At 32.2% G+C, this 19,648-nt stretch overlaps 1 protein-coding gene across 2 annotated transcripts in view; it reads right to left on the minus strand.

Annotated features, from left to right (window-relative positions):
- LOC124362813 overlaps positions 1–19,648 on the minus strand; it is a 650,255-nt gene that overhangs the window by 324,477 nt on the left and 306,130 nt on the right. The gene's annotated exons all lie outside the window — the stretch shown is intronic.

Consider the following 19,648-nt stretch of genomic DNA (forward strand, 5'->3'; position numbering starts at 1 on the left):
CAAGGAGATAAAATAACCATAGAGGTTTAAATAGGGTTTCAGCACTAGAAAAAGGAAAAAAAAATATTTTTCTCAACTTCTCGATTGCTTTGGAAGACAAAATGTGACGCACAAGTGTATCCAGACGTAAATAGATATACAAAAGCATATCCATGATCTTGATCTCCCAAAGGAGTTGAAATTTCCAGTACGTCGAGTGCTACGTTTCGCTTACACTCAGCCAATAACCAGTAACTTGATGCAAAGTTGGTTTGCAAACAGCTGAATTAAAATCCCGTGATAAAATAAAAACAGTGGGGGTTGAAAAAAAAAAACACATTAGAATCGAGTGAGTAGATGCAAAACGGCAACGCAAACACGTTTATATTATTTGGATAAAAAGCACAGAAATTTTTCTTTATATAAAAAGAAAAGCCCCCAGAGTATTATCACTAATACTAGAACAGCGCAATTACCTAGAAAGTGTAAATTCTGGACATGTATGCCTTTTGATTTTACTAATAAAACTAAAGCATTTAAAAAGATAAATTTTGCGTAGGGGTTTAAATGGGGTTAAATGGAAGAAAAACAAAATCACTTTGGAGGTTTAAATGTAGGGGTTACGAGTGCTGGAAAAACTCTATTGTGTTTTAAACTTAAGGATGGCATACAACAGTGTAATATGAATTAAAAGTGTCTTGTGCTTTCAGCAGAAAAAAATAACAGGTTGAAATAGGGTTGCAGGGCCAATAAAGGATATTTAGTTTTACACAGATGTGTATTATGCCGGTACCGGAAATGTCATAGACTTGCAGAATACAATGATTGAAAGAAGACTTTTTGTGGAAAGCAAAGTTCCCAGACCGAGTATGTATTTTCTTATCATGATAACTAGACAAACCACTATGGCGAGTGAAATACAAATTATTCAAATGATACATTTTTCTTTACGTGCTAAAAATAAAATAGGAGCCAGTGGCAATTTTTTTTTAAAACTTTTTAACCTCTTAAAAACAAGTCTACCCCACTTCAAAATCAGCATAGAGTTCCAGCATATTACATTGTAATTAGTATTGCTTTCCCTAAAGTTAATAGGGACTTAGTATTCCACTCTAACAAAAAAAATTGTTTTGTTAGTAAAAGTTTTGGAACTATTAATTAAAATATTATATAATGTTATAGATAAAATTGTCTATTTCATTGTACTCAAAGTTTAATTATTCTGAAATGGATCAGGAAAAATGAATATCTCTAAAAATTTCCACTTAATTTCAAGAGTTTTTACTATACCATTTGTAATAGATATGCCTATAGTTGTATTATGTAGTGTGCTTTTAGTAATATGAAATCGCAAACACAGCTGCAGGTAACTGATATTAGAATACGTATAGAGAGAAAATTTATGAGAAAATACTTATTAATATAACATGGGTTTCCTATTCCTTTATTGTCATATCACAGAACATCTTCTCTCCATTTTAATCTTTTATATTTAGAAATAATATTTGGCATTAATAAATAGAAACCTGTAAATAAAAAAAATGACTTAAGTCGTATACATTGAATAGTGCAATGGAGTGGAGATCGTGATTATAATGAAGTAAAGTTGATAGTTAATGAATAGAATGGTTCTATTTACTTTATAAGAATGATGAAATTTATTAATTTACAAAATTATAAATGTTTTAATATGCGAAATATTTTTCGACAAGTTTTTATAATGTACCGGTGTCAGGTTTTACTTGCTTTTAAAGTTATCCATATGTAAAATACATATACATTTAAGCAATTATAATGAATGATGTATTCACAAAGGCTATATAAGGAAATATTAATTAAAAAACTATACAAAGCATTGGGATGGAGGTAGAAAAATGAAGATATCGATTTTGAATGATGACATCTAACAATGGCGCTACGGAATGTTCAATCACAATGGTAATAGGTTCCTGTTCTGCGAGGCGACACCACCTTATTACCAACAGTTGATTGTTTAGTCAGGTAGCAAGCACTCCACTTCTATAATTATTCCATAAATATTAAGATTGAGGTTGCTCAAAGATTATTAGAAAGGTGCATTCCAGGAATATTTTTAACTGATTAAGTACCCGTTTTTAAGGGTTATTAAAAAATAAAAACCAATACAGTACTGATATAGCTAATCTATTACATTATAATAATGTTGTACGGAATACAAGTGAATAGTTATTAAGGAACTTAAAGTCCTTAAAATCGTCTCGTAATCATTACGCGTGTACTATAATTCTTGATATAAAATCCTAGTGACTTTGAATTTGGCACTCCAGTTCCTCTATCTCAAAGAAAGAATAATATTAACTGTAAGAGAAAATCCTCAAAATTTAAGGTAGAATCATATCTCTAACAATTTTAAAATGGTAAAATGGACAAACTGGCATCTTCAAAATCGCAGAATTTATAAATTTACAAAAAGACAATATAACCATATGACAGACCTAGATGGTTGGCACGACTTTCGTTCTGTCGAGTCACTTGATCCCCATCGTGTCGGTTTAACACTTTATCTACCATGGCGCAGCGAGTACAATAAAATACAGTTTTAGGTAGGTCGGATTGATGATTTGATGCACAAGTGATTGACAAATAAACATTCATTGTCACTATTAACACACTTATATTCTGTTACCAGATATTACGTAACAGAGATGCATAGTACTTGAGATTTACTACTCTGTACTACCCATACTGGAGGATGATTATATAGCATTGGTAAACTTCATTTTAGCTTTGAACCTGTGACACGAAGGTAACATCACACTTATACTCTGTTACCAGATATTACGTAGCAGAGATGCATAGTACTTGAGATTTACTACTCTGTACTACCCATACTGGAGGATGATTATAGCATTGGTAAACTTCATTTTAGCTTTGAACCTGTGACACGAAGTAACATCACACTTATACTCTGTTACCAGATATTACGTAGCAGAGATGCATAGTACTTGAGATTTACTACTCTGTACTACCCATAGTGGAGGATGATTATAGCATTGGTAAACTTCATTTTAGCTTTGAACCTGTGACACGAGGTAACATCACACTTATACTCTGTTACCAGATATTACGTAGCAGAGATGCATAGTACTTGAGATTTACTACTCTGTACTACCCATACTGGAGGATGATTATAGCATTGGTAAACTTCATTTTAGCTTTGAACCTGTGACACGAGGTAACATCACACTTATATTCTGTTACCAGATATTACGTAGCAGAGATGCATAGTACTTGAGATTTACTACTCTGTACTACCCATACTGGAGGATGATTATAGCATTGGTAAACTTCATTTTAGCTTTGAACCTGTGACACGAGGTAACATCACACTTATACTCTGTTACCAGATATTACGTAGCAGAGATGCATAGTACTTGAGATTTACTACTCTGTACTACCCATACTGGAGGATGATTATAGCATTGGTAAACTTCATTTTAGCTTTGAACCTGTGACACGAGGTAACATCACACTTATACTCTGTTACCAGATATTACGTAGCAGAGATGCATAGTACTTGAGATTTACTACTCTGTACTACCCATACTGGAGGATGATTATAGCATTGGTAAACTTCATTTTAGCTTTGAACCTGTGACACGAGGTAACATCACACTTATATTCTGTTACCAGATATTACGTAGCAGAGATGCATAGTACTTGAGATTTACTACTCTGTACTACCCATACTGGAGGATGATTATAGCATTGGTAAACTTCATTTTAGCTTTGAACCTGTGACACGAGGTAACATCACATCGCCTGTCTAATAGCCAAGCAATAATCCAATATTGTGATAAGCCTAGGGATACACGGATTCTCGGATCATAGCAATTTGTACCATCCACCACCTATTTATCCTTATCTCAGGTCCTTTACTGTTAGAAATTTTTACGTACTTTTAGGAGTTTTAATTCCTATGAAAAAGCTTAATATCTCTTTCATTGTAAGAGTTTATTTTAACTTTTGGGAGGATTTTTTAGATAAAAGTGTATACGCATTATAGAAAATAAAATTATTTATTGGTCTGTTGATTCAGTATTATTCAATACAAAAAATGTAATTGAAGAAAGGAAAATAGTTACTAAATAAATTATTATAGACAAAACTCTTATGTTTTTTTATTTAACTGAACGATAGAAAATGTCCGGAAAAAATCTGTTTCCTTTACGTTGAAAATATTACAAAATGTCAACTAGGCAGATCAAAATGACCTCTATAATATTATTAATTAAACTGACAGTAACGAATAGAAAGCAATAAAGGGAATACTAGGTAAAACTTTATCTAAAAATAATATTTTAAAGCTCTGTATGTGAAAAACAAACACTATTTCAGTAGTGAAAACTGTAAAACGCGGGTAATCCACCGTCTGCCAGCATGTTCACAGCCGGATCACTCACATGGAACTATCCTGGGACTGATATGACACGTCCGGCAAATGAACCTCTCAGGAAATCATAAAAATATATCACAATTTGTTAGTAATTGTGAATGCTGTATTTTATCAACCTAAAAGTGACGTCCATTATAAAGCTGTGCATTTGAATATTGTGTTCCAGCTTATAAATACACAGTTCAATATCGGTTAATAATGACGATGTTTATAAAATGTGTAAATATAATTAAAAATTGTATATTGAATATTTAGAATGAATGAAATGTTTCAATAACTACTCATTTATTACAACGCCTTCATCGGCGAATGCTGCGTTTATTAATACTGTCGGAATAAGTAATAATATACATCAGAGATGGGCCAGTAAGGAAGCTAACATTTCTTCAAAGTTATTCCTGGAATCCATTTTATAAATCGTTCACACATTGAATTTATAATACTTGTTCAAGTTTCAAATTCTAATTTTTGTATTCCTTGTTTTTAATTAAGTTTGAAGAGTTTGTGAGTAGGAAAGATCAAATGGCTATATGTTATCGTATAATAAATGTATTAAAAAGTCATTGCTTTGAAGCCTTACAAAATATTTGAAAATGTGTAGTCCTGTGTCAGAGTTTATACGATACAATAAATTGATTTTGTTCAATTTCAATAATTAATAATATTTATCAAAATTACTTGCTGCTGTTCTCAAATAAAAGTGTAGTCTATTGTGTTTATTTTAAATATACAAGTAACTTAAGTTCCTTAAAACAGGTTACAGAAGGTGGTTGAAGTTTCACTAGAGTTTCATGTTTGAGAAATTCACGTTTACTACCGGCTGATCTATTTGTTTAGTTACGACTACATTCAGTAATATTTTAAATTAATTAAGCATATCAAGTTTAATAAATAAGCGAGCGAGAGGGATGACCTGTTGTATCTCTTATACCAATTCTAAATTTATCACAGTCAATCTGCAACCGCCCGTTCCGCTCGGCTAGCAGAGGAATTGTATCTTTTGAACCGATATGGCCGTTGTCCTTCTCTCGACACAACCTTACACTCCTCCACATTTCTTCTGTGTGTTTTATGCACACATTCACTTCTTTGCTCATTATCCCACCTCACTCTCTATAGCTCACTATTCTTCTTTTTGTCTTATCTATTTTGTTATAACCTGTTGTGTTTACTCTTTATATGCCCCGTTGTGCGTGCTAAAGTGTATGTTCTCCGGCAAACATGGACCTCTGGAGCCCCTCCTGGAACTCTCTCTGGCTTTCTCTACCTGTGATCTCGTGTGCCTGGCCCAGGGAACCCTCTTGTGGTGGTGTTCAGGAGAAACAACTTCTCTTGGTGAAGGACTTATATCCTCCAATTGTCTCTTTAAATTTGTCGGAAGCTGGAGAACCCGACAGTCCCCCGAACGTTTAAGTATCAATTGATTTATTTTATTTTTCCCTTTAAACGATATTGTTTGGTCCTTCCAGGTAGTTTTTATTGTATTGCATCCCCTCATATGGCAGTATTCCTTGAATTAAACTCACATATTTACAAGGCAGCATAAAACTTTTGAAATGTCTAAAATTTGTTAACACTTATAAAAATTAAATTTATTCCTAATGTCCGGTATGCTGTTAAACTTGTTTATTTATTATTATTATGTTTATTTGGTATGGTTTTTTTTATTTTATCCTAGTTTGTAGTAATGTATTAGGTTAGTTATATACCTGAAGAAGAGATCAGATTGCAGATCTCGAAACGTAGTGTTACTGATTTATTGTTTCATTGAACGATGGCAAATGTCCGGAAAAATCCTGTTTCCTTCAAACTTGTTGAATTTTATTCAAGATACTGTTTGTTTATTCCCGTATCCACACACTACAAAAGCCGACTGGATTAAATTAAAAGCTGGAACGCTTACAGAAATGTGTCAATTCATAGAAGGGAGGCAGCAATCTATTTTAGTGGGTTGTCATACATGACAAGTGTCTTTCGTAAGCCAAAAACTGTTCGTGTAAAGTAAATAAGAATACTTAACACAATCAATATAAAATTATTTGTAGTATATCTAATTGTAGTTATAACCCAATATTGTAAAAGTAAGTGATTCAACAACTTATTGTTACATGAATATTAAGTTTAAGATTGGGAAGTAACGTTAACATATTAATGTACATGCATTCCAACAATATTGTACTCTTCTTAAAACGTATCGTCTCTTTGTCTGTCCTATCAATGCTGTCAAGTTTGACGTGAAACTTGGTAATTACACCTCTTCTAGCTCATAGACAAAACTCAACTGACTTACTGCTTACATTTATCATGGCATCAAAAGTTAAAATTTCAAGTTAAAAATAAAGTTTTTATAATATTTACTTTAGTATCATGGGTAACATCAAAGTTAATGGGTTTCTCACATAATAAACAAATGTGTGAATTAACTGAGTACAATTATATGGTTTTTATTATTTGACACAGTAACACATGTCATGAAGTTACTTTGTTGCATCGCTTGGAACGACTTACCGTTACTTTCTGCCAAGTCATACGTTAGTTTTTTTTAGTTATTATTATACATGTCCCTTAAGTTTTAGATTAGATCTTAGGAAATGGAGAGATACAGTAAATGTAGTTAAACATTTTCGCGACCTAAAGTTTTAGCAACACAGAAACAAACTTTAGCAAACGATCCACAGGGAGCTGAATCTAAAGATCTAAACTTATCCAATCAGTAATCCTAGGGAATCAAAGGCCTGAGTGCTTGACGAAAATTTTCCACCTGACTTCAAAGGTCAAACTCACGTCTCCCTAACAAGAAAATAATTGAATTAATTACGTCAACATAGAAAAAAATCATGTTTATTGATTGAATAAAACATAGTACTTACCTTTAAGACATCTGGTTAAATTTAAAATTCATTTACGAGAAAACAACATTCATTACTTTTTACTGTCGTTAACTATCATTGATTGTTTTAAAACCTGGGATAATCCACAGAGATACTGAAAAAAGTGTAAGAAGTTCTAACAAACATAACATTTCACACGAAGACAATATTCACTCCATAGCTAGATAGCACTGCTAGAATGTCTTCGGTGTAGGATTTATACTCGTATATGCAAGATGACTGCAATTATAACACATTTTCTTACATAGTTCGTTAATTGGTTTATAGCCCAGTCAATCTAGGTTTTTTCCCGGAAAATGCGAGGTATAAAGCTAATTTTTTGCACAGATGTCCGTTATGGTATATACCAAATCACATCCTAAAAGTCCCCGCCCGTCCCCCGTGTGCGTCCCCCGTTTTAACGAAATAAAGGGGGGAGGGGGGCGCGGCTTACTTAAACGCACATTACTCGAGAACAAAAGCAGATGGAGGAAAAATAACAAACTGTGTTTAATTCAGAAAAATATAAGCTACAAAATATTATGATGATTTTCTTTTAATCAGTTTTAGTTTAGTTAGTGCATGAAAAATTGTTAACCAACAAAAAATGTTGATTTACTCTTTATTGTTATGGTTTTAATACTGAAGTTTTTTTCTCCTATATTTTTTATTTTATCAATGGTTTTCCGTCAACACTACACTTTATTTTCTTTCCTTAAATGTATATTTCAGTTGGGGAAATAAACTGGTATATGAATAAACTCCAGTTGAAGTATGTAGAATGAACGTGGTCAATGGTCTAAAAAGTATAACATTAGCATGGTATTAAATAAATAATGTACAGAATACAGTAAAATTTAATGGTTTAACAATTACATTTTTAAGTACAATCATAAAATATTATTAATTTAAAATAATATTTTGTACAAAATCATATTAACTATATTTCAATATGATACCCCAGTTTTAATTTATTTTAATGATTTTAAAATGTACAACCGTATGTCAAAAAGCAATTGTATTGAACAGTGTGTTGTATCCACTATCTTGTTTAAAACTGACCTTTAGTTACTATCAACGTCCTCTTCCTCTAAATAAATTGTCTGCAGTGTGTTGTTGCTGTCTCTGCCTTGACAATGAGCACACATTGCCGAACAAGCTAATCCTGACCTTATGCAATCACACGATCGGGCACACTCTTTCTTGCAATCACATGTAATGAAAATTCAAGAGTTTATCAGGTGCCGGTGGCAAAGTCATAGATTGTGGTACAAGAACACCGTCTTTTTCAAGCCAACCCCATGAACATGGATCCAGATCCTTCCCAAGCCATTTCTGCACTTGATAGTAAACCCGCAAGGTGTGTAAGCGTGCGGCATCTGAAGTGGGTGGTAAAACAGACAAATCAAAGCTTGATAGTAATCTTCTGTCTAGCTATCAGTTTATTGAACATAAAGTACCTTTAGTTCATTTAATGTTTTGCACTTTGTATCTCCGTATATCGCAAGAAAGTATTGTTCTCCACATGATGTTAACATGTCAGGCTCAGCAGTTGGATCTTTTGAAAATGTTTGACATTTTTTGAAGTTCCGCACTTTTTTCCAACACTTTTCCATGGCACTTTCTTCCCTTTTCTAAACGTGGCGGATGTTGTATCGCATCCAGAAAATGCGTGTGCAAACAGTATACAGTCTTTCATATTGCCTAAGTTACTACTAATTTCAGCTACTGGGTAAAACTTTGTAGGAACCTTTACTGCCTTCTGGTTTGATGAGAATAATGTATCAGAACTTTTAACTCCCATGCACAAGAAGTGCTAGAAGATCAGTGTCTGTACCATCCACATCTGTTTTTCATACCTTTAGAAACACTGCTGAAGAGCTGTTGAAGCAATCAAAAAGTCAGCATCTGCTACAGCTTGTACAACTGAAAAGCCAGCTCGATCAAAATGTGATTACACAAAATTATTAACACAATTCTAGCTAAAAAAGAAAGTAAAACAATAAATAAATTAAATTATTAATGCTTAACGGTTACAGTTATCACATTTTATCACATGACCTTTATTAATGGCCACATTTTACTGAATTCTAAATCAGTTTTTTATATTTCTGTATATCTTTACCGTTCTAAAGCAGTAAGCGTTTAAGTAATATTCGCCCCCCCTCCCCCTATTTTCGTTATACCGGAAGAAGCACACAGAGGACGGTAGGGGACTTTTAGTATATGGTCAAGGATATCATAAAGAACATCTGTGCCAAAATTCAGCTTCATACCTCGCATTTCCGGGTTTCTATGAATTTTTACCTAGATTGACTGGGCTATTAGTAGAATGAATTACTGAGACAACTGATCCACGAGGGCGCATGATTCAAAGAGTCTAAGTGAGATCACAATATAGTTTTCAATTGAAAAAAAAATGTTTGCGAAACTTTTTCAAATTTTTCTAATCTGTACGTTAATACCACAAATGTGAATTTTATTCAATTGTACCAAATTAATGATAGTAATACATCCATGATGAATCCAGACTCTTTGGAACGTGAAGAATCTTACGCGCTGATAGGTGGGGAAAACAGCTTTGGACTTTGGAGGCAAGAGGAAGATAACGCCGGCACACCATATTTTACCAATCTTACACTGACATTGGGCAAACCCCTTTACTGACGTACTACCACACGTGGTTAATCAGCGTTTTTTATCCCATTTCGCATAGTCTATAACAGATGCTCTCTTTCGGGCATGTGCTTTATTTGTGTGTGCCTTATTTAATGCTTCAGAGCATAAATATAAATATATCTAAAGCACACTAGACTGCTTTTAGATGTACAGTCTTCAAAATATAGTGAGTAATCAGTCACAATCCAAGATATGAGGTCTTCAGATACGCATATTTTTATTTAGCATCTTTGGTGTTTAGGATACTTTGAAACATGTTCAATACATTAGGATTCATAATAACCCTCTTATTTCTCGAACGACTTATTAAGAGACAATTTTCTCAATGGCGTTGAACATGCCCCATTGTGATGGGGGATACCTTATAACGATCATCATTGATGTTAACTCATTGATTTCATTTAGATATCAAACACGTATTCAAAGATATGAAATTCTGTACTTGACTTGGTTTCTTCAATATTCTGTTGCATCCATTTATTTGTATTTATAGAGTTGGTTATCTAGATGGGAATGACTTGAGAATTATGAAAGGCTATAACTCAGGGTTGTATCTAGAATGAATTTTGATACAAACTTAAATTATGCATATTTATGCATATATACATACGTCAAGGTATTAGATATTTAATATCAAGCTTCTATATCTAGTTGTCTGTATGTCCGTTTTTCCCTGGATATCTCAATAACGAATTGAGCTGTGCACTTTAAATTGGACATGTCACTTTCAGCAAAGTCTGTTAAGTGACATGTGGTCTTGCTTATTTCTACTATCTATAGTTCTAGGCTCAGATAACGTATACGATAACGCTTCTTTAAGACTCGTGATCCTACAGGATAGGTGAAGAGACACTGAATGAGCGGCTGAAATAACGATTTGTTCTAATTGATTCCTCTACTGTATGCAATTAACTCATTACAGGATGTTCTACATAAGGATTTCCAGCAATCCCTGCTTCTTTATGGGCATATATATATATATATATATATATATATATATATATATATATACATATATCTAACTAAGTCTAATTATTATTGATGCTTTTATTAATAAGGTTACACAATATACAGCAGGGTAATATGATAAAATTAGTTAACATAAAACAGTTTTATAAGATTATCAAAACAGCACAATCTTATTATTACACATGAAACGCGTCATTTATTACATCATTGGTACAGTTTTTATAAAAGAAATGATACCCACTATAATTGATTGATAAAGGATTTCTCGTGCCGCAGTGACTTTAATTTCTAATGAATTTTAGTAGAATCCAACTAAAATGGCTTCAGAAAGGAAAAGTGCAAGGTAAGAAATAAATGAACTAAATTAGTCATTTACATTATCGTACATGAGATACGGAATAGAAGATACAGAGTTACGGCTTGTCGGTCTAAAGGAATCAGTAAACAAGTTTGTGCCATCCGCAGCCTAGCACTACATACAGAACAAATGTACCCCATGGGAAATCTTAGCAGCCTGCTCTGTGAAACACGGTCACTAAAAGGGTATTTTTTATTATTACACAATTCTTGCACTTCGTCATTATCTTGAGATATATCAACTGCACTGCAATAGAAACGTCGAAAAATTATTTTAAGATATATATAAAATGTGTATATATATATATATGTATTAAGTATATATGTATTGTATATATATATAATATATGTATGTATATATATATATATATATATATATATATATATATATATATATTGAATTACAAAAAGTACTTGCTCCGCCGGGAGTCGAACCCGGATCTCTCACTTTTGTGATTCAATGTTTATTGAAATTAAATAAGGCTATTGCCATTTATACAATTTAACGTATATATATATATTAATTTACTTGTTTTGTGATACCATATGTTTTTGTTGTTTGAAATGTTTTTATAACCTTCATTCTTTTGTTTGTTTATATTTTATGATATACATGCTTTTGATAATGTTACTGAAAAGTAACGAATATTAAGCATTTCGATTTGAAGAAACGTGTTTTGTTTTCTTTTATACCTATATATATATATATATATATATATATATATATATATATATATATATATATATATATATAAAATAAATTTAAAATATTTATATGATGCAAGTTTAAATAGTAGAGTATAAACGTATAAAATAGTAGATTAAGCAAATAATTAAGTCAAATACAGCATTGGAAATATAAAACCACATCCAATCGTAACTGTCAACATGAAAACAACTTTAGTTAACTCATGCAATATTACAAGTTATTCACTGTACAAGAGTGTTTTCAATATGCTTTAATAACTATCGTAGACATGATGTATAACATCAGACTCAGTAGTAGATGGAAATATTTAGTAATATTGTTTTCAGATCGTCACAACTTGTAAGTTCTAAAATCTAAGCAGATGGTGTGAACATCTGTTCTACGAAATTCTATACTTTACTCAGAAAGTTTTGAAAGATGGCAAAACTTCAAAATCCATGACTATACTCCTATAATGTTATAAAAAGTTACTAATAAACATGTTGTAGAGAATACATAAAAGGAAATTGTCGTCAATTGCAATACATTATTAATGTGATCTATGAAATTACTATGTTAAATATTAAGTTAAACATGTTTGTTTAGTTTTATATTAATTTGTTTATTAGAAAAATATGACCTTTAATAATAAATTCGTGTTTAAGGTCCTTATAATTTAAATTAATATTATTTATTATAATACTACAACCTAAATACAGTGAATTATATTGCGTGAAATTGTTATTTGCATTTCAATTCTATTAGATAATGAAATTATACTTGTAAAAATTTTACATTTACAATAAGCAAATTAGTACGTTTTCCATGAAATTCCAATTGAAAGTTTATGTTACACAAGAGGGTATTTACTTTATTGATTTAATTTTCATTAACCCTTTGCAAACAGAGCGAGCCTTAAATTACCTCGGGGAATTTAATTTAGAGCTCACTTTGATGTTCAAAACTTGTGTAAGCATTTCAGATTATACTTTGTTATTAAAGAAAGTTTATATATTGTTCTGCTTGATATTCTGATAAAATATTGGATTAAAGCGGAATTAATTACGTTCACCTTATTAAACCTATATGGCTTCAGGATTATATTAAATTCTCATTAATTAATTTAGCTACTTTATAATGTGTCAATCAGGACTTACCACACTTAGTGGCCCATAAAGAGCTGCAACTGACCTGAAATAAGAAAAAGATTATGAATGTCTATAATATAATTGGCTGACACTTTAAGATAGATACAATTATCTCGTAGTTAATTATGGGTGAACCCTGCCTATAGAGGAGGCTGTGACCGAAGGTCGGTCGACACTTAGTACAATGGGGTTGTGAAATATGCACTGGAGGGGATAATCACTTCCCCGATCGTCTTGAGTTGGGAACAACACCCAATTATCCGATAATCAACAACTTGATGCTTCTCATTAAACTCAAAGTTTTCCCATTGGTTTTGTCTTTTCATTCAGATGGGATCGGTTTTCAATAGGAAAAGATTTTGCACCTCAAAAATGTGCAGGTTAGTAGAGAACATTGTGCTTTAATAATGATTTATATACACCGTATACAAGTACTCACACACAGTGGGAAATAAAGATTATAATGTGTACTATAGTTGAAGAGACATTGGAGAAAACATTAACTGGAGTTGTCACAATGACTACATTATGTGTATTGTTCTATTAATAAACAATTTAATGAATTTGCAGTGATACTTCGTTCTGATACTTGATGTTTTATTTACTTTCAGACATTCCTGTTCAGTATAACTTGAATTGATAAGTTATTGGTACTAATTACAATAGTTATACTTAGTTCTAGAATTTATATATATTAACAATAATTTTCAATAATTGCTTACCAGAATTTACAGTTCATTAACACGTGTTCAAATTTTATGAATGATTTTTTTGTTCACCATAGACTACAAAATAAATTAATGTATAGTTTATATAACATTAACGGCTAGTTAAGAAAGTCTAATATTTTTTTAATATATATACTTTTGCTAAGTATAATTTAAAATTATTGTCAATGCCACTTCTACCAGTCTGCATATTACTGTACTACTTTGTCTGTATAGCCCTACTTCAAAACAAAGATTATAAAAACATTATTTTAATCCGTGTAATTATTTTAGATTAATAATTTTTAATATATTGTTCTGTATTGAATCCTGATATGTTCATAATGTACTGAAACACAGTCTGAAGGGAAAAGATTGTTATAAATGTAACGCAATTCGAAGGATATTTAAATCACATCTTCACCTTGTTTATAACTTTCAGATAATTAGAATAGATGTGCTAAGTAGCGGTAGCATGTAGATAGGAAGTCGTACTAAACTTAACCAATTTGTATGTAACATAAATCTTAACTTTGCCCTATGTTTAGTCCTTCTAAGTTCTCACACAATCCGATAACGTCTTAGATTCAAATGGTAAAGTTTCTTCTTCAAATGAAAAACTGCAATGAACTTTTAGAAAGCAACAGAATTTTCTTCAATCAGCAATAAGTTTACAGTGGATGTTTAATTGTACAGTACGTTATACTTTAGCCATAACTACGAGGAGTCACTTGGAATACCTTTTAGTCAGAAAATGTGTGTTTTGTTGGTGTAATTGTAATACAGTAGTATTTATTGTGTTTTGTTGGGGTGTAGTTTTGTTTTAAATTTTGTATTTGATAGTTTTAAATTGTTATTATGGATTGTTATTGTTATCATTATTAGTTATAAAAAGTAATTTCATTCTAGAGTAGACTTTTCCTGGGAGTATTGCACTATATTACGGCTACTGCCGTATAAAAAAAATTGTATTAAAGATGCTTGTTATTCTTTTTAGAATCCCGCACGTGCTGTGTCAGGCACATGGGATCATGTATTAATGAAAATAAAACTGTTAATAAATAAACATATTTGAACTGTGAACTTTGAATAAATTTGTGTATTTTCACTAAAAGTTTAAAAACCTTGTACAGAAAGTGTTGTGAGAAAAGTTTGGGAAAAGGGTAGTGATAGCAATAGTTGTTTAACAACATAATTAACTCTTTAAATTCACTCTTTTGCAACACGGTGTGTGAGAGTTAATTCTGAAGGATTTAATAAAGTGTGTGACGTCATAGCCATTGTCGGTTATCTCCTTCTACTCATTAAAAGTCAATTGGTTACTTCTGGAAAATTTACTAATGATTCCACTAGAGCTGGAATATAAGATGAAGTCTGGAATAAGATGCACTAATTGTACACCTAGTGAGACAAGAGGAATACTTGCTTACGTAAATAACACTATATTTTAATATTTTTTAGTCTATATCTCTCTAAAGTCGAAGATATATTTTGAGTTTTTCGTCATCGACTGTTTTTGAATCTCATCAGACGAACATGACTCTAGAAGCTCAAAAAGATTTTTTACATAGTTTCGGCATCAGATACTCATAGCATACAACATATAAAAAATATAGTGTAATTTAGGTAAAGAAGTATTCTCATTGTCTCATCAGGTGCACAATGTTCAAGTGTACTACGATTTTTCTGAAATGATCTTGACTCTCATGAATGGACTCCTGAAGAGATCCAAACAAAGTTCGGTGACGAAGAAGCTCTTCAGACGAAGACGACTCCTGAGGATTCAAGTCTATGACAACGTTAGATTCCAGACGGTACACTAAGAGGAAGTTAAACTGGACCTAAACGCAAAATTCACATAAAGTTTTCTTTTTGAGGAAATTGTTATTTAGTTAGTAAAATGTAGCTGTTTTAAAATGTACCTTTTAAATTAAGTGCACTAACTCATAGTTTTCTGATTCCTGTATAGTACGGGACTTGTTAGATATATTTAAAAGAATACATTTGGGGATGTTAAATTGAATAATTAAGAACATATTTAAGAAATCTCTGTGATATCCTCTTTTTGGTCCAAAATAAAGGATGGTTTAATGCTGAGTTATAACTGATAAGACATTTGATAATTGTGAATGCACAATACGCATAGACTCAACAGATTCAGAGCATAATCAAATTGGTATATGGACTACATGTACAACTGGAAGCCTGGGTCGTGTAGGCTTGAGACCAGTTGACACACGACACCCCTGACAGCGACATTTCATCACTGTCGTCTGACTCAACTGGCCACCTCCACCAATCTCGTGCACCATACTTCTCCCTTATACCTCGTCATTATGTGTATTTTTTGCTTCTCCAACACTGTGGAGGGAGATTCTTTTTCTCTATCCGTATTCATAATGTCCTAACGGAGATGGCACAAGAACAATTTCTTCAACACAAATATCTTTGAAAACTGTACGTATAGGCTACTTTTAGATTTCTTTTTTATGAAGACAAGATTTATTACTAAAATGTTTTATTAGGTCGGTAAGAACCACTTTGTTAAGGATAATTTATTAAGAAACTTGAGCTTGATTAAGTGAGCGTTAGTGAAATCAGCAACCAAGAAAATATCCCTCTTTCTTTTTACCCGTAACAAAGTAATGGCAAACAACGAATTTGAATTAAATTGCCATTAATCATGCATTTGAAATGTTTTTTTATTGCTACCATATTATTAACCAAGTTACATAGAGAATATAAAAGTGCATAAAATTAATTAAAATAACAAAATAAATGTACTTAGGTAGTTAGAGTTAAGGAATCTCAGATAAATTGAATTAACATTTGTAAAAATTTCGTATTAGGGCTCTATATTAATAGACGATTAAAGATTATATATTATTAAAGGTTATATTCTATTAATGAATTAAAAATACCTTAGGTTTGGCACTCAATGCTGAAAATAAAATATTATATTTTCAGCATTGAGTATTAAAAATGTTTCTTTAATAAGACAAATTTATCATGGTCTGAACTTATCATCTGACGAACACGTGCATAAAGCGTATTGATATATTTGTTCTTTGATTCAGTTATTACAAGAAAGTAGCAGGCATTTTCATTATTTCAATAAATAATTTCTTTATACAAATTATATCTATAGACACCAGTCGATTCTTGCAGTTTTTAACAAAGTAATGTGTATAAATTGATTTGTTTATTTTTACTAGATCTAACTACTTCCATTTAAAACTAACATAGTGAATATCCTGTAAGTAGAGCTAGGAAAATATCTTGGCACAGGATAGCTATAGACACTTGTTCCAAGTTTACTTGGATCAAGAGTACTTTTATAATGATGTAAAAAGTGCCTATCCAGTAAATGTACACATAGTAGATTAATTGTGTCTTTAACTTCGTTTCTAGTTGTTCTCGGTCATGTTGAAGGTTATTTAAACATATAATTGCCTTAGCAACATCGTTTTCTGTTCAATATTTTAGTCCCTTAAAGTAATTATAGCCACTAACTGCCATTCCTGCATGATGTTTAGTCGGGGTTGGATGAACAAGAAAAAAAACGGATAGTCAACCTCTTTGAAATTTAGAATATAGCGTATTTCAGTAGGTGTGACAAAGTCTCACTATCAGAGAATCATTATAAATCTTCACGCCTGTCATTATTACTTTTCTTTTAGAGCTGACTATCGACTAACATTACTCTCAAACGATTTAAAGAGATTGACAGAAATAAAGAAATGACGTTTGATTGCCAAGGAATGTTCGGTTGGTTCACAGTAATGAACGTTTAGAAATGATGAATCTGAGTTTTCATGCATTGAGTAGGGCTGCGTGAAACGTGTTCCCAGAGTGTGAGTCTGACATTAAGCTGTACAGCTACAGAAAGATTTAACAGTCTTTTTCTCGATCTAGTCAAGATCATCTTCAGAGGCTCACATCAAATTACGGTATCCATCTGTCAAACTTGGAGGATAATCTTTACGACCCATCTGAGTAAAGCATTGCCCAATAAAATCACATTGTGTAATTTCTCACAGGCATGACACAGTTTCGAAGTCGTTGGAGGATCAAACGAGGAAATCCTCAACGGATGCCGTCTTAGGTGGAGGTATTTATATGTCAAATGTCTTGATCATATGCTGTACGATCCTATTTGGTACTGCAAATTTGCTTAGCTCCTACCCATCTTTTTTATTTATTTTTGTTCACTCAAGACAAGTAGCAGAGAAATCGCTCATTTTAATCCTCAAAGAACCAATGCGCTTTCTTCAGGAGTGAGAGGATAATTAGGATAAGTAAATTTGGGAGTAGGGACCGCTTTCTGTCAAGCTCTCATGAGGAGGGATAGCGGGCTATAACTAAATATTTTCGCAATGGAAGAAGGGGTGGCAAGCTCTGTTCCAGCCTTTATTGTCAAAGTCATAATGTTCATATTCAGATAAAAAACATTCTTTACACTAAATGAAATTCACCAATTCCATCAGCCTCCTTCACAGTAGATTACACCTATCAATCCCCATCTCTCTACCACAATATTTCTACATTTCCGGTTGACGATATGCCGCTCCTGCACAGTTATATAGTTGCTCAAATATAAGTGACACATTGATATAGGTTTTTGCTGTACTTAATGTTAGTTCCACTGGAAGGTATAAGCCATCTAGAATTCAACCTTTTTGAAGATCTTATCGATCTTACAGTCTCATCGCAGCTTTTACTGAAGTTACAACATTAAGAGCGGTGCGGTAAAATTAGACAGACAGTATTAAACAGCTGAAGAAGAGAAACCAACGGATGATATTTATAATAAAGAAATTTATTTGAAGAAAATCAATTTATTCGTTTGAAACTTTGGAAGAAATCACATACTTCTTACTTAATGTTGTACTTTAGGCTCCGTATAGTGCTTTCCTGCGGAAATTGGTTTCAGTCACCATTAAAAAACCGACACCATAATGTTACATTTTTATTATTGTATTAGAAATTCTTTTTATTATCATTACTATCCTATATCACAGTAATCACTTAGTATATATGTCTTACGGAAACAACACATATCATACTGAGTTAGGTGCAACACGATATAAGCTTTATTGTATCGATGTATTAACTAAAATAATGCTTTTAATTTTCATAATATATTTGTAAGTATTGAAAAATTTAATCATTTTGAGATTTTTTTTATCTATGGTGTATAACATATATTAAAGAATAATATACATAACAAAACAGGAACATTTGGATTTCCACCTCTCAAAGTTAACATGCTGTGGATTAATATGACTCTTTGAGATGTAGATGAATATCACCCCGGCGGGTGTTCTGATCAGAGACTAGCGAGATAAATTGCTAAGCTGCTCCAGCTTCACAGATTCCTTTGTTTCCACCTCTCAAAGTTAACATGCCGTGGATTAATATGACTCCTTGAGATGTTGATGAATGTCACGCCGGCGGGTGTTCTGATCAGAGACTAGCGAGATAAATTGATAAGCTGCTCCAGCTTCACAGATTCCTTTGTTTCCACCTCTCAAAGTTAACATGCTGTGGATTAATATGACTCTTTGAGATGTAGATGAATGTCACGCTGGCGCGTGTTCTGATCAGAGACTAGCGAGATAACTTGCTAAGCTGCTCCAGCTTCACAGATTCCTTTGTTTCCACCTGTCAAAGTTAACATGCCGTGGATTAATATGAATTTTTGAGATGTACATGAATGTCAAGCCGGCGGGTGTTTTGATGAGGGAGTAGGGAGATGGCTCTTCCAGTTCCAAAAATGTATTTTCTTTCCTTTACGGGAAAATAAGCCATATATA

This window comes from Homalodisca vitripennis, chromosome 5, assembly GCF_021130785.1.
Source record: "Homalodisca vitripennis isolate AUS2020 chromosome 5, UT_GWSS_2.1, whole genome shotgun sequence".
Classification (NCBI taxonomy): domain Eukaryota; kingdom Metazoa; phylum Arthropoda; class Insecta; order Hemiptera; family Cicadellidae; genus Homalodisca; species Homalodisca vitripennis.